The sequence below is a fragment of the Coregonus lavaretus genome (genome assembly GCF_964263955.1).
Source record: "Coregonus lavaretus genome assembly, chromosome: 30".
In the NCBI taxonomy this organism is placed as follows: domain Eukaryota; kingdom Metazoa; phylum Chordata; class Actinopteri; order Salmoniformes; family Salmonidae; genus Coregonus; species Coregonus lavaretus.
In genome coordinates this window covers 23,047,172-23,065,992 of record NC_140017.1, presented here as the reverse complement: position 1 = coordinate 23,065,992, position 18,821 = coordinate 23,047,172, and the positions used below count along the sequence as shown (strand labels likewise).

Below are 18,821 nucleotides of genomic sequence, written 5' to 3'. Positions count from 1 at the left end.
CTGTACTTACAGCACTTATATAAATTCATTTTCATCAGGTTTTAGCTTTGGCAGACCTTTTTTTTTATTATTGACATTTGTTAAGTGGGAACTCAAAGCGGGACATTTTAGTGAATCCACAAAATCCACAACACTGTATGAATGCAAAATCAGATAAATCACATCACAGGAAAGCAGCTAACTCGCTTGGCTCTGAGTTCTGGTTGTAACTGTTGCTGTTTAACTTCTCAGTGGTAAGCCTACATATTTCATCAATTAATGATGAAGGAATTAGTTAAATTAATGAATTAATTAATACCTTAATGTACGAACAAATGAATGAAGCTACCCGTTAATGGTTTAATGACCAAGTAATAAGGTCACACAGTTGGCGGTGCAGTGTGTAGTGTATTACCTTGGTGTGTGCAATGAGCAGACAGTTGGAGTGCTCATGTTCACAGGCGATCTGGTACTGAGGCAGCATGTCGGCCAGCTGCTGGACAAAATGGATGACCTCCTCATGCTACCATGGTCAGGCTACTGGCCGAGCTCTCCCCACAGTACGTCACTCCCTGGAGAGAGAGAGGGACAGGGAGGGTGTGAGAGGAGAGGGTGGGGAGAGAGGGAGGGGGGTTGATATTTGGAAATGTCTTCATCGTAACAACAAGCTCAGAAAATTCAACAAACAACAAGACATGCATTACCGGTATGTACATTTGGTTTTACAAATTCAAGTTCAACAGAGAGGAGGAGAAACACTAATTAACCAGTGAGAAAGAGATGAGAAGAGAGGGTGAACAGAAAGAGAGAGTGAGGAGTAGAGAGAAAGAGAGGGATAAACAGACAAAATGTGCATCTCCGGCTGCGTTTCAAACACATAAAAGACACACCCTCCTCCACTTACCCTCGCCTTATGCCCTAGGGGGAATCCACGCAGCCATCTTTGCTGTCAGTCCAAACAATTAGCCAAGCAAGGGAAGTTGGCAACGTAAGCCCCTCAGCCCTCGTTTGTGATCGAGTTTGCGAGTGTACAATCTGTTCACTCCGGGGCCTGAAACGCCCCATAATTTAATTCGCGATGATTGTACATCCGTTAACAAAAGTAATCCAGAAATTAAAACCAACATCAATATGGAGAAGTCAACATACAAGTGTAAGTAAAAACGACTGTAAATAAGTTAGAAATTGTGCTACTAATGCACATGACGGCACAAACACGTATCGTAAAAGTAATGATGTTTTTGTTTGGTTAGCTTTTGGAAACATTAGCTAGGGCATAGAACTTTCCCTGACGTCACACTTATACATTGTGCAATTTTTGATTTACCTGATATCGTCGGATGGCTAGCATTCGATGTCTGCGAATGCGTTGTCTTCTAGCCAAGATATGAAATACAATCATAATTGACTGTAGCACATATAAATCACACAACAGCTACCGGTGGTTCCATGATGACTGAAAACACAACCGTGGAATGAACGAGTGACACATTTCTGGGCAAGGACGGTCCATTTAAAATTCATTAATTCTTCCCTCGCCCTGCAAGTGTCAATTCATCATACGTCATCAGAAGAGTCCACTTAATTTGAGGGCTGTGCCTTTTACGTGTTTGGAATGCAGCCTCCATCTTGCAGAGCTCTCTCACTTGTGTCATAGACTACTGGGCTAAGAGAAAGAGAGGAGAGAGAAGCGAGAGAGAGAGAGCAAGAGAGCGAGAGAGGAGAGAGAGAGAGTTGTGTGCTTAGACTCAGAATGAGAGGGGTAATGTGGACCGTGGGAGGCCTCTCTCTCTTCACTGTTCCTTCTCCCTGGGATGTTGCCTGCTGCACTAGGCTACTTACTGTTCATATATTCTGCTGTACTGAGAGACACTGACACACTGATTATTGCCCAAAACCCACACACAACCAAACACACCAAAAATAGACCCACTCACAATGCACACTCAGGCAAAACACCTCAAACGGTGTCCTTAAAGAACACACACAGACATATCATAATGCAAAAGCATGCTCACACTTGCACATACATGTTTTGATTTTATTTGACCTTTTTTTACATTTAAGTTATTTAGCAGACGCTCTTATCCAGAGCAACTTACAGGAGCAATTAGGATTAAGTGCCTTGCTCAAGTGCACATCGACAGATTTTTAGCCTGGTCGGCTTGGGGATTCGAACCAGTGCCCTTTCAGTTACTGGCCCAATGCTCTTAACTGCTATGCTACCTGATTGAGTTCCAGCCTAATGCGGAATTTAACAATAGCAAGTATAAAACTCAAGCTTAAGAAATCAATCACATTGGAGCCTGAATTCCCTTAGCATTTAACAATCAATAAAGGCCAAGTCTTGTTGTAGTTGTGGTGATGCGCCAGAGAGGAACACTAATGAGAAGAGAACAAGAGTGAGATTTATGCGTCCCAAATGGTGCCCTATCTTCTATATAGTGCACTACTTTTGAACAGGGCCCATAGGTCTCCAGTCAAAAGTAGTGCACTATATAGGGAATAGGGTGCCATTTGGGACACACACACGGAGTCTCCGAAGTCCTCAAGGGCTGCAGGGACAATATCAGCCAGCCACCCAGCCAGCCAGTCATGCTGCTGCTCTGAACCTTAACATAGAACACGAGTACAGAACACAGAACACACAATCTCCCAAGGCTAGCACCATGCAGGAGGAGAGAAAAAATTGAAGAATAAATAGAAGAAGGAGAGAGAAGGAAAAGGGAGGAGAGAGAAGGAAAAGGGAGGAGAGAGAAGGAAAAGGGAGGAGAGAGAAGGAAAAGGGAGGAAAGAGAAGGAAAAGGGAGGAGAGAGAAGGAAAAGGGAGGAGAGAGAAGGAAAAGGGAGGAGAGAGAAGGAAAAGGGAGGAGAGAGGAAAAGGGAGGAGAGAGAAGGAAAAGGGAGGAGAGAGAAGGAAAAGGGAGGAGAAAGACAGGGAGGGAATCAGGGGAGTAACTACGATTTAGAGTGTGGTTAGCACGCACACACACACTTGTGGTGGGTCCAACACAAGTCTAAGTGTGACACTGAATAGAGAGGACTGGAAAAGTATTATCATTTAGAACAAGACAGAAACCTTTGATGTTTCATAATGAACTGCTACTAAACCAGTTTAAAAGGTTGTTAAATAAATGGACATTGACGTGCTCTTCTGCAGGACAAAACATGACGTAACACTCAGCAACTATCACATTTATCTTCCTATACAGTAGACCTACGTTAAAAATCCAATCTCACACAGACATTATCTGTGTTCAGAACTACCATCTGATCCCTCCCTTGTTGGCCAGTTCACGGATTGTAAGTACCAATCTTTCTGCTCCCAATACAAGACATCATCCCTCCACACAGAGGTCCCAGATGTAGAGCTAGGTCCATCATCCCAACTTGCTGAAACTGCTCATCCATTTCACATCCACAGAGAGGGATAAACATCTTTCATTTTGTTCTCACCCGCCCGGGATCAAAGAGGTGCGGTGGACAGTAGCATTTAGCAGCTAAAGAAAAGATGGTGGGAGGAAGGGATAGAGACTTCAAAAGAGCTTGCCTTGGCCTTCACCCTCCAACCCCAACCTCTCCACCCTCAAACCTATCCACCCTCCCTCCACACCACCTCTCTGTCTGCCTTTGGGCTGTGGCTGGGTCTGGATCTTGAGGACGATAAGGAGTGGGGGCAGGCAGACAGGCAGGCAGGCAGCTAGACAGGCTTCAGGGAGAATTGATGAGGAGCCCCGTCCGTTATCAGCCCGGCCTGTAGGCCTGTTATAATGATCACCTACATTGGCTGGATTATAAATCACACCAGGACTAAAGAGAGAGGAGGAGAGAGAGAGAGAGAGAGAGAGAGAGAGAGAGAGAGAGAGAGAGAGAGAGAGAGAGAGAGAGAGAGAGAGAGAGAGAGAGAGAGAGAGATACAGAGAAGGCGAGAGCTCCGCTCACAAATATTACAGCTCCTTACGCCTGTAATGAAATTGATCAATTCTGCCTTCTCAAGGCCCCCAAGTGTGCATGCATGTCGTGTGTGTGCATGCGTGGGTGGGTGCGTGTGTGCAATATTTATCTCTGTAGGTTAAAACCAGGCTCCAATCCCTCTCCTATTTCCCACCAAAAGAACAGTGGTGGTAAGGGAGGGGGTATGTATATGTAGCGTTGTGTGATGATGAATATTACACAGCAAAGCCCATCCACCCTTGATGTATGGAGGGTGGAGTGCATTGCCCCGCATAAGGGAGTGTGATGAGCTAATAAGTTATGCTTCAGCGATGGAGCCCCTACCTCCTGTAGCAACACACGAACGAACGCACATACGCACACACACAAAAGACCATTGCAAATATGCTGTTCATGACCTTAAAGGGCGCACAAACACACACAGGGAAAGAGAGAGACAGAGAAAGAAACACTAAAATGTACAACACCCCTAAAGTAAGATACCGTTCTGTTCCCCAACCCCCACCCACACACCTTCACTGAAATTGATCCCGCCCCTGCAGTGAGCTGTGCAGTCATGAATCAGTGAATGGGGCTAATTTGAGTCCAGGGTTGGTGTGTTCTATCATGGTGTCAGCTCCAATCCTCCTGTGACATACTAATTGCTGGGCTATAATGCTTTAGTCGATTCCTGCCCAGAGCAAAGGCTGCCCTAGGTTTCAGAGTGACACTGATTGACAGGGAGGGAGAGAGAGAGAGAGCGAGAGAGAGAAAGAGTAAGAGAGAGGGGGGAACACCAGAACACCAGAAAATAATGAAAGACTGGAAGGAAAAAATTAAGTGATCTTGTCCATGTACTCATTGGTGAACATGGCATTTGAATAAAATTAAGCACACCAGAAACCATACAGCAGAAGTCCGTCCACTGAATGACAAGCAGAATACAAAGGGTCCCTGAAAGACACAAACCATCTCTCCATCTCACTGACAATAGATTGCATGGATGTACTATGCCATGTAGGATTTGAAATTACCTGTCCCATCCAATGCACTCTGCTGCACTCTCCTCTCTCTGGTTATGGCTGCAGTCTTCATGTTATAATGAAGTGCCATGTAATGATCAATAACAGCTCATTCAACAGAGTTTTAATTAAAACCTGTATATTGAAGTAGGCCTTTATGCCAATAGGTAAGTTACGCTAAAACAGCTACAGTAAAAAAAATCATTTTCACTTTTCTTGGAATAGAAACACCAAAATATTAATCAAATTAATTAAGCTACATTTCTAAAAAAATCAATCCCACCCAGTGCGTCTGGGATGCTGACGGGAGAGGTTGTGTTTTCTCTAGCAGGAGGTAAGCTTGGCTTCTTATATGGTGTTGAGTAAAGCTTAAACCATGTATTTAGATTGTAGGTAGGTATTGTAGTTAGGTATTATAGGTAGTTTACTCAGGTAGTTATTGAAGGTTATTGTAGGTAATTATTGTAGGTAAGGACTGTATTCGGCGGACTCCGGCGAAGCACGAGGCTAGCCTACCCACTACTTGGACCAACAAAGCTAGCTAGCTAGCGGGTAGCTACCGGTAACTTTTAGCAACTGTGGTTAGCTGTTTCCAATGTTATTTCACGCTTAAGAGTACCTGTAATTGAGCCAGCTAGCTGCCACCTTCAGCTGTTTTTCTAACCTCATTATCATTTAACGTTAGGTGGTTGGTAGCTGCTGTACTTAATTTCGGCTACTGATTGCAGTCTGCCAGTTTGGCTTTATACATAGCTTGGGCTTTGTCGAGTAAGGCTTAAACTATGTATTTAGATTGTAGTTAGGTACTATAGGTAGGCATCGTGGGCTGTATATTATTAAGTAGTATAGGTAGGCATCGTGGGCTGTTGTGGGTAGCTGTTGTGTAGTTATTGTAGGTTACTTTTGTATTCGGCGGTGCCGGATGTAGCACGAAGCTAGCTAGCTAACTCACCTCCTGGATTAGCTGGCGAGTTGCTATTAGCAACGGTTGCAACTAAAAACAATATCCTTTTAGCCAGCTACATTCGTTCGCAGCGACGCCGTTTTTCAAACAAAGTCAACACAGTAGCCATTGCTAGCCAGCCAACACTACCAGCAGGCTGTGGTAGCTAAATACAATATCTTTGTGCTAGCTACCCAACGTTTAATCGTTGCTGCGTTATGAAAGGTAAGCTTGGCTTCTTATATGGTGTTGAGTTAAGCTTAAACCATGTATTTAGATTGTAGGTAGGTATTGTAGTTTGGTATTATAGGTAGCTTACTCAGGTAGTTATTGAAGGTTATTGTAGGTAATTATTGTAGGTAAGGACTGTATTCGGCGGACTCCGGCGATGCACGAGGCTAGCCTACCCACTACTTGGACCAACAAAGCTAGCTAGCTAGCGGGTAGCTACTGGTAACTTTTTGCAACTATGGTTAATTGTTTCCAATGTTATTTCATGCTTAAGAGTACCTGTGATTGAGCCAGCTAGCTGCTACCATTCAGCTGTTTTTCTAACCTCATCCGAGGCATTAACGTTAGGTGGTTGGTAGCTGCTGTACTTAATTACAGCTACTGATAACAGTCTGCTGTAGTTTACAACAATTCTAATTTCTAAAGTGGAAGTTGGGAGAGTTTTACTCGGGTGGTTCAGTGAAACAATTATAGTTTCTGAGGTGGAAGTTGGGAGAGTTATATATATATATTTTTTTTGGTGAGGGAGGCCTGCTCTCTCCTTTCCCTGATGTTTAGTTCATTTCATCCCGATCTCCTCTGCATTATTGTAGCCATCTGCTGCAGCCTGTCAACTATGCCTCTGCCTATCCCTGTTCTCTCCTCTCCGCACAGGCTACACAAACGCCTTACACCGCGTGGCTGCTGCCTCTCTAACCTGGTGGTCCCTGCACGCACCACACACCTGGAGTTCCAGGTCTCAGGCAGCCTCTGGAACTGCCGTTCTGCCGCCAACAAGGCTGACTTCATCCCAGCCTATGCCACCCTCCAGTCCCTCGACTTCCTGGCACTGACGGAAACATGGATTACCACTGAAAACACTGCTACTCCTACTGCTCTCTCCTCGTCTGACCATGTGTTCTCGCATACCCCGAGAGCATCTGGTCAGAGGGGTGGTGGCACAGGAATCCTCATCTCTCCCAAGTGGTCATTCTCAATTTTTCCCCTAACCCATCTGTCTATCTCCTCATTTGAATTCCACGCTGTCACAGTCACTAGCCCATTTAAGCTTAATATCCTTGTCATCTATCGCCCTCCAGGTGTCACGGTTCAGACAGACGACCAGAGGACCACAATTGCGTCACACCAGAAAGTTTATTAAAACTTAAGGGAAAAGGGAAGTAGGGAGTGAATGAAGGCTCCAGGGGTAACAGGGATCCCGTCCAATGTGCTGGGTCTGTGCCCCCCCCCAATGGCAGCGATGCGTCCTATGAAGCCGGTGGTGGGTGGTCCAGAAGTCCTGGGGGGGGGGAGACACAGACACAACAGGGCGGAATGAAACAAGGCAGCAGTACAGTTCAAGGGAAATCCAAAATACGTAGTAGCAAGGCAGAAGGCTGGTCAGAGTTACCGGGAATGAAGAGTAGTCAGGAGTCGTAATGGCAGAAGCAGGTCTGGATCTCCTGGGGCAGAAGAGTATCCAAAAATCAGGCAGGTCCGGGGTCACAAAACCAGGGTGAGCCAGAAGCGCGAGCAAACAGGTTCCGGATGTGAGCTTTGCAGACGATCTGACACCGGAGAGCTGAAAGACAGGGCCTTAAATACTGGGAGAGGTAGTGGGTAATGCAGCGCAGCTGGCAGAGTAATTAGAGCAGAGCAGAGCAGGGACAGGTGGAGCTAGTTAGGCTGAGTAGAGAGAGTGGTGAGCAGAGTGGAAGAAAATTAAGGTGGTAACCCGGTGGAGTGAGAGGCTCATGACACCAGGTTCCCTTGGAGAGTTCATCAATGAGCTTGACGCCTTGATAAGTTCCTTTCCTGAGGATGGCTCACCCTTCACAGTCTTGGGGGATTTCAACCTCCCCACGTCTACATTTGACTCATTTCTCTCTGCCTCCTTCTTTCCACTCCTCTCCTCTTTTGACCTCACCCTCTCACCGTCCCCCCCTACTCACAAGGCAGGCAATACGCTTGACCTCATCTTTACTAGATGCTGCTCTTCTACTAATCTCACTGCAACTCCCCTCCATGTCTCCGACCACTACTTTGTATCCTTTTCTCTCTCGCTCTCCTCCAACACTACTCACTCTGCCCCTACACAGATGGTAATGTGCCGCCGCAACCTTCGCTCTCTCTCTCCCACTACTCTCTCCTCTTCCATCCTATCATCTCTTCCCTCTGCTCAATCCTTCTCCCTCCAATCTCCTGATTCTGCCTCCTCAACCCTCCTCTCCTCCCTTTCTGCATCCTTTGACTCCCTGTGTCCCCTATCCTCCCGGCCGGCTCGGTCCTCCCCTCCAGCTCTGTGGCTTGATGACTCATAGCGAGCTCACAGAACAGAGCTCCGGGCAGCTGAGCGGAAATGGAAGAAAACTAAACTCCCTGCCGACCTGGCATCTTTTCACTCCCTCCTCTCTACATTTTCTTCATCTGTTTCTGCTGCTAAGGCCACTTTCTACCACTCTAAATTCCAAGCATCTGCCTCTAACCCTAGGAAGCTCTTTGCCACATTCTCCTCACTGCTGAATCCTCCCCCCCTCCCTCTCTGTGGATGACTTTGTCAACCACTTTGAAAAGAAGGTTGACGACATCCGATCCTCGTTTGTTAAGTCTAATGACACTGCTGGTCCTGCTCACACTGCCCTACCCTATGCTTTGACTTCTTTCTCCCCTCTCTCTCCAGATAAAATCTTGCGACTAGTGACTGCAGGCCGCCCAACAACCTGCCCGCTTGACCCCATCCCCTCCTCTCAATTCCGGTGACCTTCTCCCCTACCTCACCTCGCTGATCAACTCATCCTTGACCGCTGGCCATGTCCCTTCTGTCTTCAAGAGAGCGAGAGTTGCACCCCTTCTCAAAAAACCAACACTCGATCCCACTGATGTCAACAACTACAGACCAGTATCCCTTCTTTCTTTTCTTTCCAAAACTCTTGAGCGTGCCGTCTTTAGCCAACTCTCTTGCTATCTCTCTCAGAATGACCTTCTTGATCCAAACCAGTAAGGTTTCAGGACTGGTCATTCAACTGAGACTGCTCTTCTCTGTGTCACGGAGGCTCTCCGCACTGCTAAAGCTAACTCTCTCTCCTCTGCTCTTGTCCTTCTAGACCTGTCTGCTGCCTTTGATACAGTGAACCATCAGATCCTCCTCTCCACCCTCTCCGAGCTGGGCATCTCCGGCGCGGCTCACTCCTGGATTGCGTCCTACCTGACCGGTCGCTCCTACCAAGTGGCGTGGCGAGAAGCTGTCTCCGCACCACGTGCTCTCACCACTGGTGTCCCCCAGGGCTCAGTTCTAGGCCCTCTCCTTTTCTCCCTATACACCAAGTCACTTGGCTCTGTCATATCCTCACATGGCCTCTCCTATCATTGCTACGCTGACGATACACAACTAATCTTCTCCTTTCCCCCTTCTGATAACCAGGTGGCGAATCGCATCTCTGCATGTCTGGCCGACATATCAGTATGGATGACGGATCACCACCTCAAGCTGAACCCTGGCAAGACGGAGCTGCTCTTCCTCCCGGGTAAGGACTGCCCGTTCCATGATCTCGCCATCACGGTTGACAACTCCGTTGTGTCCTCCTCCCAGAGTGCGAAGAGCCTTGGCGTGACCCTGGACAACACCCTGTCGTTCTCCGCCAACATCAAGGCGGTGACCCGATCCTGCAGGTTCATGCTCTACAACATTCGGAGAGTACGACCCTGCCTTACACAGGAAGCGGCACAGGTCCTAATCCAGGCACTTGTCATCTCCCGTCTGGATTACTGCAACTCGCTGTTGGCTGGGCTCCCTGCCTGTGCCATTAAACCCCTACAACTCATCCAGAATGCCGCAGCCCGTCTGGTGTTCAACCTTCCCAAGTTCTCTCACGTCACCCCCCTCCTCCGCACACTCCACTGGCTTCCAGTTGAAGCTCGCATCCGTTACAAGACCATGGTGCTTGCCTATGGAGCAGTGAGGGGAACGGCACCTCCGTACCTTCAGGCTCTGATCAGTCCCTACACCCAGGCGAGGGCATTGCGTTCATCCACCTCTGGCCTGCTGGCTCCCCTTCCTCTGCGGAAGCATAGTTCCCGCTCAGCCTAACATACACTACACCAGTCAAAGCTGTTCGCTGCTCTGGCACCCCAATGGTGGAACAAGCTCCCTCACGACGCCAGGACAGCGGAGTCACTCACCACCTTCCGGAGACATTTGAAACCCCACCTCTTTAAGGAACACCTGGGATAGGATAAAGTAATCCTTCTACCCCCCCCCAAAAAAAGTATAATTGTAAAGTGGTTATCCCACTGGCTATAGGGTGAATGCACCAATTTGTAGTCGCTCTGGATACGAGCGTCTGCTAAATGACGTAAATGTGCCCTTGAGCAAGGCACTTAACCCTAATTGCTCCTGTAAGTCGCTCTGGATAAGAGCGTCTGCTAAATGACTAAAATGTAAAATGTAAAAATGTATATACAGTTGAAGTCGTAAGTTTACATACACCTTAGCCAAATACATTTCAACTCAGTTTTTCACAATTCCTGACATTTAATCCTAGTACAAATTCCCTGTTTTAGGTCAGTTAGGATCACCACTTTATTTTAAGAATGTGAAATGTCAGAATAATAGTAGAGAGAATGATTTATTTCAGCTTTTATTTCTTTCATCACATTCCCAGTGGGTCAGAAGTTTACATACACTCAATTAGTATTTGGTAGCATTGCCTTTAAATTGTTTAACTTGGGTCAAACATTACGGGTAGCCTTCCACAAGCTTCCCACAATAAGTTGGGTGAATTTTGGCTCATTCCTCCTGACATAGCTGGTGTAAATGAGTCAGGTTTGTAGGACTCCTTGCTCGCACATGCTTTTTCAGTTCTGCCCACACATTTTCTATAGGATTGAGGTCAGGGCTTTGTGATGGCCACTCCAATACCTTTACTTTGTTGTCCATTTTGCCACAACTTTGGAAGTATGCTTGGGGTCATTGTCCATTTCGAAGACCCATTTGCGACCAAGCTTTAACTTCCTGACTGATGTCTTGAGATGTTGCTTCAATATATCCACATAATTTTCCTTCCTCATGATGCCATCTATTTTGTGAAGTGCACCAGTCCCTCCTGCAGCAAAGCACCCCCACAGCATGATGCTGCCACCCCCGTGCTTCACAGTTGGGATGGTGTTCTCCGGCTTGCAAGGCACCCCCTTTTTCCTCCAAACATAATGATGGTCATTATGGCCAAACAGTTCTGTTTTTGTTTCATCAGACCGGAGGACATTTCTCCAAAAAGTACGAACTTTGTCCCCATGTCCCCATAGTCTGGCTTTTTTATGGCGGTTTTGGGGCAGTGGCTTCTTCCTTGCTGAGCGGCCATTCAGGTTATGTCGATATAGGACTTGTTTTACTGTGGATATAGACACTTTTGTACCTGTTTTCTCCAGCATCTTCACAAGGTCCTTTGCTGTTGTTCTGGGATTGATTTGCACTTTTCGCACCAAAGTACGTTCATCTCTAGGAGACAGAACACGTCTCCTTCCTGAGCGGTATGATGGCTGCGTGGTCCCATGGTGTTTATACTTGTGTACTATTGTTTGTACAGATGAACGTGGTACCTTCAGGCGTTTGGAAATTGCTCCCAAGGATGAAACAGACTTGTGTAGGTCTACAATTTCTTTTCTGAGGTCTTGGCTGATTTCTTTTGATTTTCCCCAATGTCAAGCAAAGAGGCACTGAGTTTGAAGGTAGGCCTTGAAATACATCCATTGGTACACCTCCAATTGACTCAAATGATGTCAATTAGCCTATCAGAAGCTTCTAAAGCATGACATCATTTTCTGGAATTTTCCAAGCTGTTTAAAGGCACAGTCAACTTAGCAAAAAAAGGTTTTAAAATCTCTAGTACAGCCAATATTATAAACAGTCAAATGCGTACCTGAATTCAATCGCTTTAGCTGACATTGCGGTTTATTCAATGTTTAATTATTCAAGGCTCCCTTTGTTCTTTTGTTTTATAACTAAAATGCTTGACTGTATTTAAAGACATGGATGACTTGTATTCTTTGCCAATAAGTAAGTTACGCTAAAACAGCTACAGTAAACAGGACTTTTAGGCATACAGCTCCATGTCATTGCAATAACAAGCTTCTCAAAGATGCCTGGTGGTCAAACTAGCACTAACTAGCATTAATGGCAACAATGGCTGACAGTTCAATAACGTGCCATAGAATTCTGCGGCACCCTGCAAGCTGTGCTGCAGTATGACGCAACTTTTAAAGGAAGAACCACTGTAGGTCTCTGGGGAGGCCAAGGACTCATAGGGAGAATAGAGGGTGTTGTTGATGAAGTCCAACTGTGCTTAACAACCCCCAAAATTAATGCATTTACACCATGCACATTTTTGTGTGTGTGTGTGTTTCAGATATGTGTTTAAATTGGTGTGTGTGTTTGTGAGTGTATTGTCGTATCGAGTGAGTGGTGGCAATTATTGCTGATGAACAAAAGGAGTCTGCTCATACGGAACGTTGATCATAAGGTTAATTCAGATCACAAGCTTCAGCATGAGTGACAGACTCGCGAGGTCTGGAGAGCAGTGTCCTCCAATTCTAATGGCTGCTCTGCCCTCTCTTCTTCGTGTACCCCTATTTATAAACAATGCAACAAGATGGGCTCCCTCTTCTGGCCAATCACCAGTTTACAACACACTTCCTGTCTATTGTATGTGACATTATACTAAACATTGCCTTTTGATACTAACATAACCAACATTCCATTTCTTCATGAAAAATATTTAACAAAGACATAATCTTAATACACTACAGTATTTTTTTTTTCTTAGGGGTAGATCAGCTTAATATTGCAGATAGATTGTAACTTCCATCAATGTAATTGTCTGCATCACTTCCAATCCCCCATGTTTATATATATATATATATATACAGTGGGGAAAAAAGTATTTAGTCAGCCACCAATTGTGCAAGTTCTCCCACTTAAAAAGATGAGAGAGGCCTGTAATTTTCATCATAGGTACACGTCAACTATGACAGACAAATTTATTTTATTTTTTATTCTTAATGAATTTATTTGCAAATTATGGTGGAAAATAAGTATTTGGTCAATAACAAAAGTTTCTCAATACTTTGTTATATACCCTTTGTTGGCAATGACACAGGTCAAATGTTTTCTGTAAGTCTTCACAAGGTTTTCACACACTGTTGCTGGTATTTTGGCCCATTCCTCCATGCAGATCTCCTCTAGAGCAGTGATGTTTTGGGGCTGTCGCTGGGCAACACAGACTTTCAACTTCCTCCAAAGATTTTCTATGGGGTTGAGATCTGGAGACTGGCTAGGCCACTCCAGGACCTTGAAATGCTTCTTACGAAGCCACTCCTTCGTTGCCCGGGCGGTGTGTTTGGGATCATTGTTATGCTGAAAGACCCAGCCACGTTTCATCTTCAATGCCCTTGCTGATGGAAGGAGGTTTTCACTCAAAATCTCACGATACATGGCCCCATTCATTCTTTCCTTTACACGGATCAGTCGTCCTGGTCCCTTTGCAGAAAAACAGCCCCAAAGCATGATGTTTCCACCCCCATGCTTCACAGTAGGTATGGTGTTCTTTGGATGCAACTCAGCATTCTTTGTCCTCCAAACACGACGAGTTGAGTTTTTACCAAAAAGTTATATTTTGGTTTCATCTGACCATATGACATTCTCCCAATCCTCTTCTGGATCATCCAAATGCACTCTAGCAAACTTCAGACGGGCCTGGACATGTACTGTCTTAAGCAGGGGGACACGTCTGGCACTGCAGGATTTGAGTCCCTGGTGGCGTAGTGTGTTACTGATGGTAGGCTTTGTTACTTTGGTCCCAGCTCTCTGCAGGTCATTCACTAGGTCCCCCCGTGTGGTTCTGGGATTTTTGCTCACCGTTCTTGTGATCATTTTGACCCCACGGGGTGAGATCTTGCGTGGAGCCCCAGATCGAGGGAGATTATCAGTGGTCTTGTATGTCTTCCATTTCCTAATAATTGCTCCCACAGTTGATTTCTTCAAACCAAGCTGCTTACCTATTGCAGATTCAGTCTTCCCAGCCTGGTGCAGGTCTACAATTTTGTTTCTGGTGTCCTTTGACAGCTCTTTGGTCTTGGCCATAGTGGAGTTTGGAGTGTGACAGGTTTGAGGTTGTGGACAGGTGTCTTTTATACTGATAACAAGTTCAAACAGGTGCCATTAAAACAGGTAACGAGTGGAGGACAGAGGAGCCTCTTAAAGAAGAAGTTACAGGTCTGTGAGAGCCAGAAATCTTGCTTGTTTGTAGGTGACCAAATACTTATTTTCCACCATAATTTGCAAATAAATTCATTAAAAATCCTACAATGTTATTTTCTGGATTTTTTTTTCTCAATTTGTCTGTCATAGTTGACGTGTACCTATAATGAAAATTACAGGTCTCTCTCATCTTTTTAAGTGGGAGAACTTGCACAATTGGTGGCTGACTAAATACTTACACACACATATACATATATACATATATATACATATACAGTGAGGGAAAAAAAGTATTTGATCCCCTGCTGATTTTGTATGTTTGCCCACTGACAAAGACATGATCAGTCTATAATTTTAATGGTAGGTTTATTTGAACAGTGAGAGACAGAAAACCGCATGTCAAAAATTTTATAAATTGATTTACATTTTAATGAGGGAAATAAGTATTTGACCCCTCTGCAAAACATGACTTAGTACTTGGTGGCAAAACACTTGTTGGCAATCACAGAGGTCAGACGTTTCTTGGAGTTGGCCACCAGGTTTGCACACATCTCAGGAGGGATTTTGTCCACTCCTCTTTGCAGATCTTCTCCAAGTCATTAAGGTTTCGAGGCTGACGTTTGGCAACTCTGTCACGGTTTCGGCCGAGGCTGCTCCTCCTCCTTGTTCGGGCAGGCTTCGGCGTTCGCCGTCCCCGGAGTATTAGCTGCCACCGCTCTTTGTTTCTGTGTTTGATTGCTTTTGTCTGTCTGTCACACCTGTGTCTGTTTGAGTGTTGATTATGTGTCTTATAAGTTCCTTGTTTTGCTCTATGGTAATTGTGTGTTGTTATTTTTCCGTTGCCTCTTGTATTTTTTTGAGGTCGGGGTGTACACTATTGCTTTTGAGACTATTAAAAGTCTTGTTGGACTAAACCTCTGCTTCCTGCGCTTGACTCCTCCACCACATCCACGACGGTTTTATGACAGAACAACACACCATTATGGAGTCAGCAGGATCAGCGACGGCACCCGAATCCCTGCTGGACCGGATCAATTTCCAGGACGCCATGATCCAGCAACTCGGGACCGTCATGGACGAGGTGTCCAACGCCCTGCGCCGATTGGTGAACTCTGAGGTGGCCAAGGACCCTTACAACTTCGCATCACCAACGGCCAGTCCTCCTCTCTCAGTACCGGAACCCAGTGGCATTCGGCTCTCACTCCCGAGGGCATATGACGGTTCTGTAGCCGGGTGTCAGGGATTCCTCCTGCAAGTAGAACTGTACCTTGCCACTATACACCCGGCGCCCTCGGGATACGAGAGCGTCTCCGCCCTCATCTCCTGTCTCTCCGGCAAGGCGTTGGAATGGGCCAACGCCGAATGGAGGGGAATAGACGCCGCTACCATCACCTACGCGGAGTTCTCCCGCCGCTTCAGGGCTGTCTTCGATCATCCCCCTGAGGGGAAAGCGGCGGGAGAGCGTCTATTCCACCTCCGACAGGGGAAGAGGAGCGCACAGGAGTTCGCACTGGAGTTCCGGACACTAGCGGCGGATGCGGGGTGGAATGAGAGGGCCCTCATCGACCAGTACCGATGTAGTCTACGAGAGGACGTTCGTAGGGAGCTGGCCTGCAGGGACACCAACCTGTCGTTTGACCAGTTGGTGGACATTTCCATCCGTCTGGATACCCTGCTGGCTACCCGCGGACGTCCCGAGTGGGGGTCGTCCAGTCCACCCTCTAGCACCCCCGAGCCGATTCCCATGGAGCTAGGGGGTGCTGGCGCTAGAGAGAGGAGGAGAGGGAACCCGAGGGGGGCCATCCACTGCACCACCTGCGGTCGTGGAGGACACACTGCGGCCAGGTGCTGGGGAGGGTCTCCTGGGAGAGGTGACAACAGGCCACGCACTGGGGAGTCATTTCAGGTGAGTAGGCGCCCCACTCACCCAGAGCTCTCTGTTGGTCACATGAGTATTCCTGTGAGGTTTCCACAGGTGGCACCTCATTCCCAGCATAAGGCGCTAGTAGATTCAGGCGCAGCTGGGAACTTTATTGATCAAGCATTTTGTGCTAGGTTAGGAATTCCCCTTCGGCCGGTAGAAGTTCCATTCCCTGTCCACGCATTAGACAGCCGGCCGTTGGGGTCGGGTCTGATCAGGGATGTCACAGCACCACTGACTATGACGACGCAGGGGGGTCATGAGGAAATCATTCAGTTCTATCTGATTGACTCTCCTGCGTACCCAGTGGTGTTGGGCCTTCCCTGGTTAAGTACCCATGATCCTACCATAGCGTGGCAACAGAGGGCTCTTATGGAGTGGTCTGCCCAGTGTGTAGGGAGATGTCTAGGTGTTTCCATAGGGGCGACCTCGGTAGAGAGTCCGAACCAAGGGCCCGCACTGCGCATTCCCCCCGAGTATGAGGATTTAGCACTCGTGTTTAGCAAATCGAGGGCAGCACGGCTACCTCCTCATAGACAGGGGGACTGTGCGATAAATCTCCAGACCGGAGCGGCTCTTCCCCGGAGTCATGTGTATCCCCTGTCTCAAGAGGAAAACTGCGGCTATGGAGACCTACATAGCCGAGTCCTTGGCACAGGGATACATACGGTTCTCTACTTCCCCAGTCTCCTCGAGTTTCTTCTTTGTGAAGAAGAAGGACGGGGGATTGCGCCCGTGTATTGATTATCATAGTCTCAATCAGATCACAGTTAAATACAGCTACCCACTTCCACTGATTGCGACGATGACGGAGTCATTACGCGGAGCGCGGTTCTTCACAAAGTTGGATCTCAGGAGCGCGTACAATCTGGTGCGCATTAGGGAGGGGGATGAATGGAAGACAGCATTTAGCACCACCTCGGGTCATTACGAGTATCTCGTCATGCCATACGGTTTAATGAATGCTCCTTCAGTCTTCCAATCCTTTGTTGACGAGATTTTCCGGGACATGCATGGGCAGGGAGTAGTAGTGTACATAGACGACATCCTAGTGTACTCTGCTACTCGAGCCGAGCATGTAGCCCAGGTACGCCGAGTGTTGAGACGACTGTTGGAGCATGACTTGTATGTCAAGGCAGAGAAATGCCTGTTCTTCCAGGAGTCCGTCTCCTTTTTGGGTTATCGGTTGTCCGCGTCTGGTGTGGAGATAGAGGTAGACCGGGTATCGGCCGTGCGTAATTGGCAAACTCCAACCACTGTAAAAGAGGTGCAACAGTTCTTGGGTTTTGCTAATTACTACCGGAGGTTTATTCAGGGTTTTGGACAGGTTGCAGCTCCCATTACGTCCCTGCTAAAGGGGGGTCCGGTTCGCTTGCAGTGGTCGGCTGAGGCGGACAGGGCATTTGTCAAACTTAAGAACCTGTTCACCTCGGCTCCTGTGCTGGCGCATCCGGATCCCTCTTTACCATTCCAGGTTGAGGTAGACGCGTCCGAGACTGGTATTGGGGCAGTTCTATCACAACGGTCCGGCACGCCACCTAAACTCCGCCCCTGTGCGTTCTACTCTGAGAAGCTCAGTGCGGCGGAGAGTAACTATGATGTCGGGGACAGGGAGCTGTTAGCCGTAGTCCAGGCCCTAAAGGTGTGGAGGCATTGGCTTGAGGGGGCTCAACACCCTTTCCTCATTCTGACGGATCACCGTAACCTGGAGTACATCCGGGCAGCTAGGAGATTGAACCCTCGTCAGGCTAGGTGGAACATGTTCCTAACCCGGTTCGTTTTTAAGATCACATACATCCCTGGGTCCCAGAATGGTAAGGCAGACGCCCTGTCCCGGCGATATGACACAGAGGAGAGGTCCAACGAGCCTACTTCCATACTGCCGGAGTCTTGTTTGGTGGCTCCGGTGGTGTGGGAGGTCGATTCAGAAATCGAGCGGGCACTGCGTACCGACCCTACTCCCCCCGAGTGTCCTGTGGGGTGGACGTACGTCCCGCTCGAGATTCGTGATAGACTTATTTATTGGGCTCATACATCACCCTCCTCTGGACATCCTGGTATTGGCCGGACATTGCACTGTCTTAGCATGAAATACTGGTGGCCAACGTTAGCCAGGGATGTGAGGGTTTATGTCTCCTCCTGCTCGGTGTGTGCCCAGTGTAAGGCGCCTAGACATTTGCCCAGGGGTAAGCTACATCCCCTGCCCGTTCCGCAACGACCATGGTCACACCTATCGGTGGATTTCGTAACCGACCTTCCCCCCTCCCAGGGGAATACCACCATTTTGGTCGTTGTGGATCGGTTTTCCAAGGCCTGTCGTCTCCTTCCCATGCCGGGTCTCCCTACTGCCCTACAAACCGCTGAGGCCCTATTCACCCATGTTTTCCGGCACTATGGGGTCCCCGAGGATATTGTGTCTGACCGAGGTCCCCAGTTCACTTCCAGAGTTTGGGGAGCGTTCATGGAACGGTTGGGGGTCTCGGTAAGCCTTACCTCGGGGTTCCACCCAGAGAGTAATGGGCAGGTGGAACGTGTCAACCAGGATGTGGGTAGGTTTTTGAG

The 18,821-nt window shown here is 47.5% G+C and overlaps 1 pseudogene across 1 annotated transcript in view; it reads right to left on the bottom strand.

Moving 5' to 3' along the window:
* LOC311106163 (S-adenosyl-L-methionine-dependent tRNA 4-demethylwyosine synthase TYW1-like) overlaps positions 1–18,821 on the bottom strand; it is a 144,234-nt pseudogene that overhangs the window by 15,915 nt on the left and 109,498 nt on the right. The window contains exon 14 of the transcript in view: positions 395–551. The product of the transcript in view is annotated as an S-adenosyl-L-methionine-dependent tRNA 4-demethylwyosine synthase TYW1-like (transcript). The remainder of the gene's footprint in view (positions 1–394; positions 552–18,821) is intronic.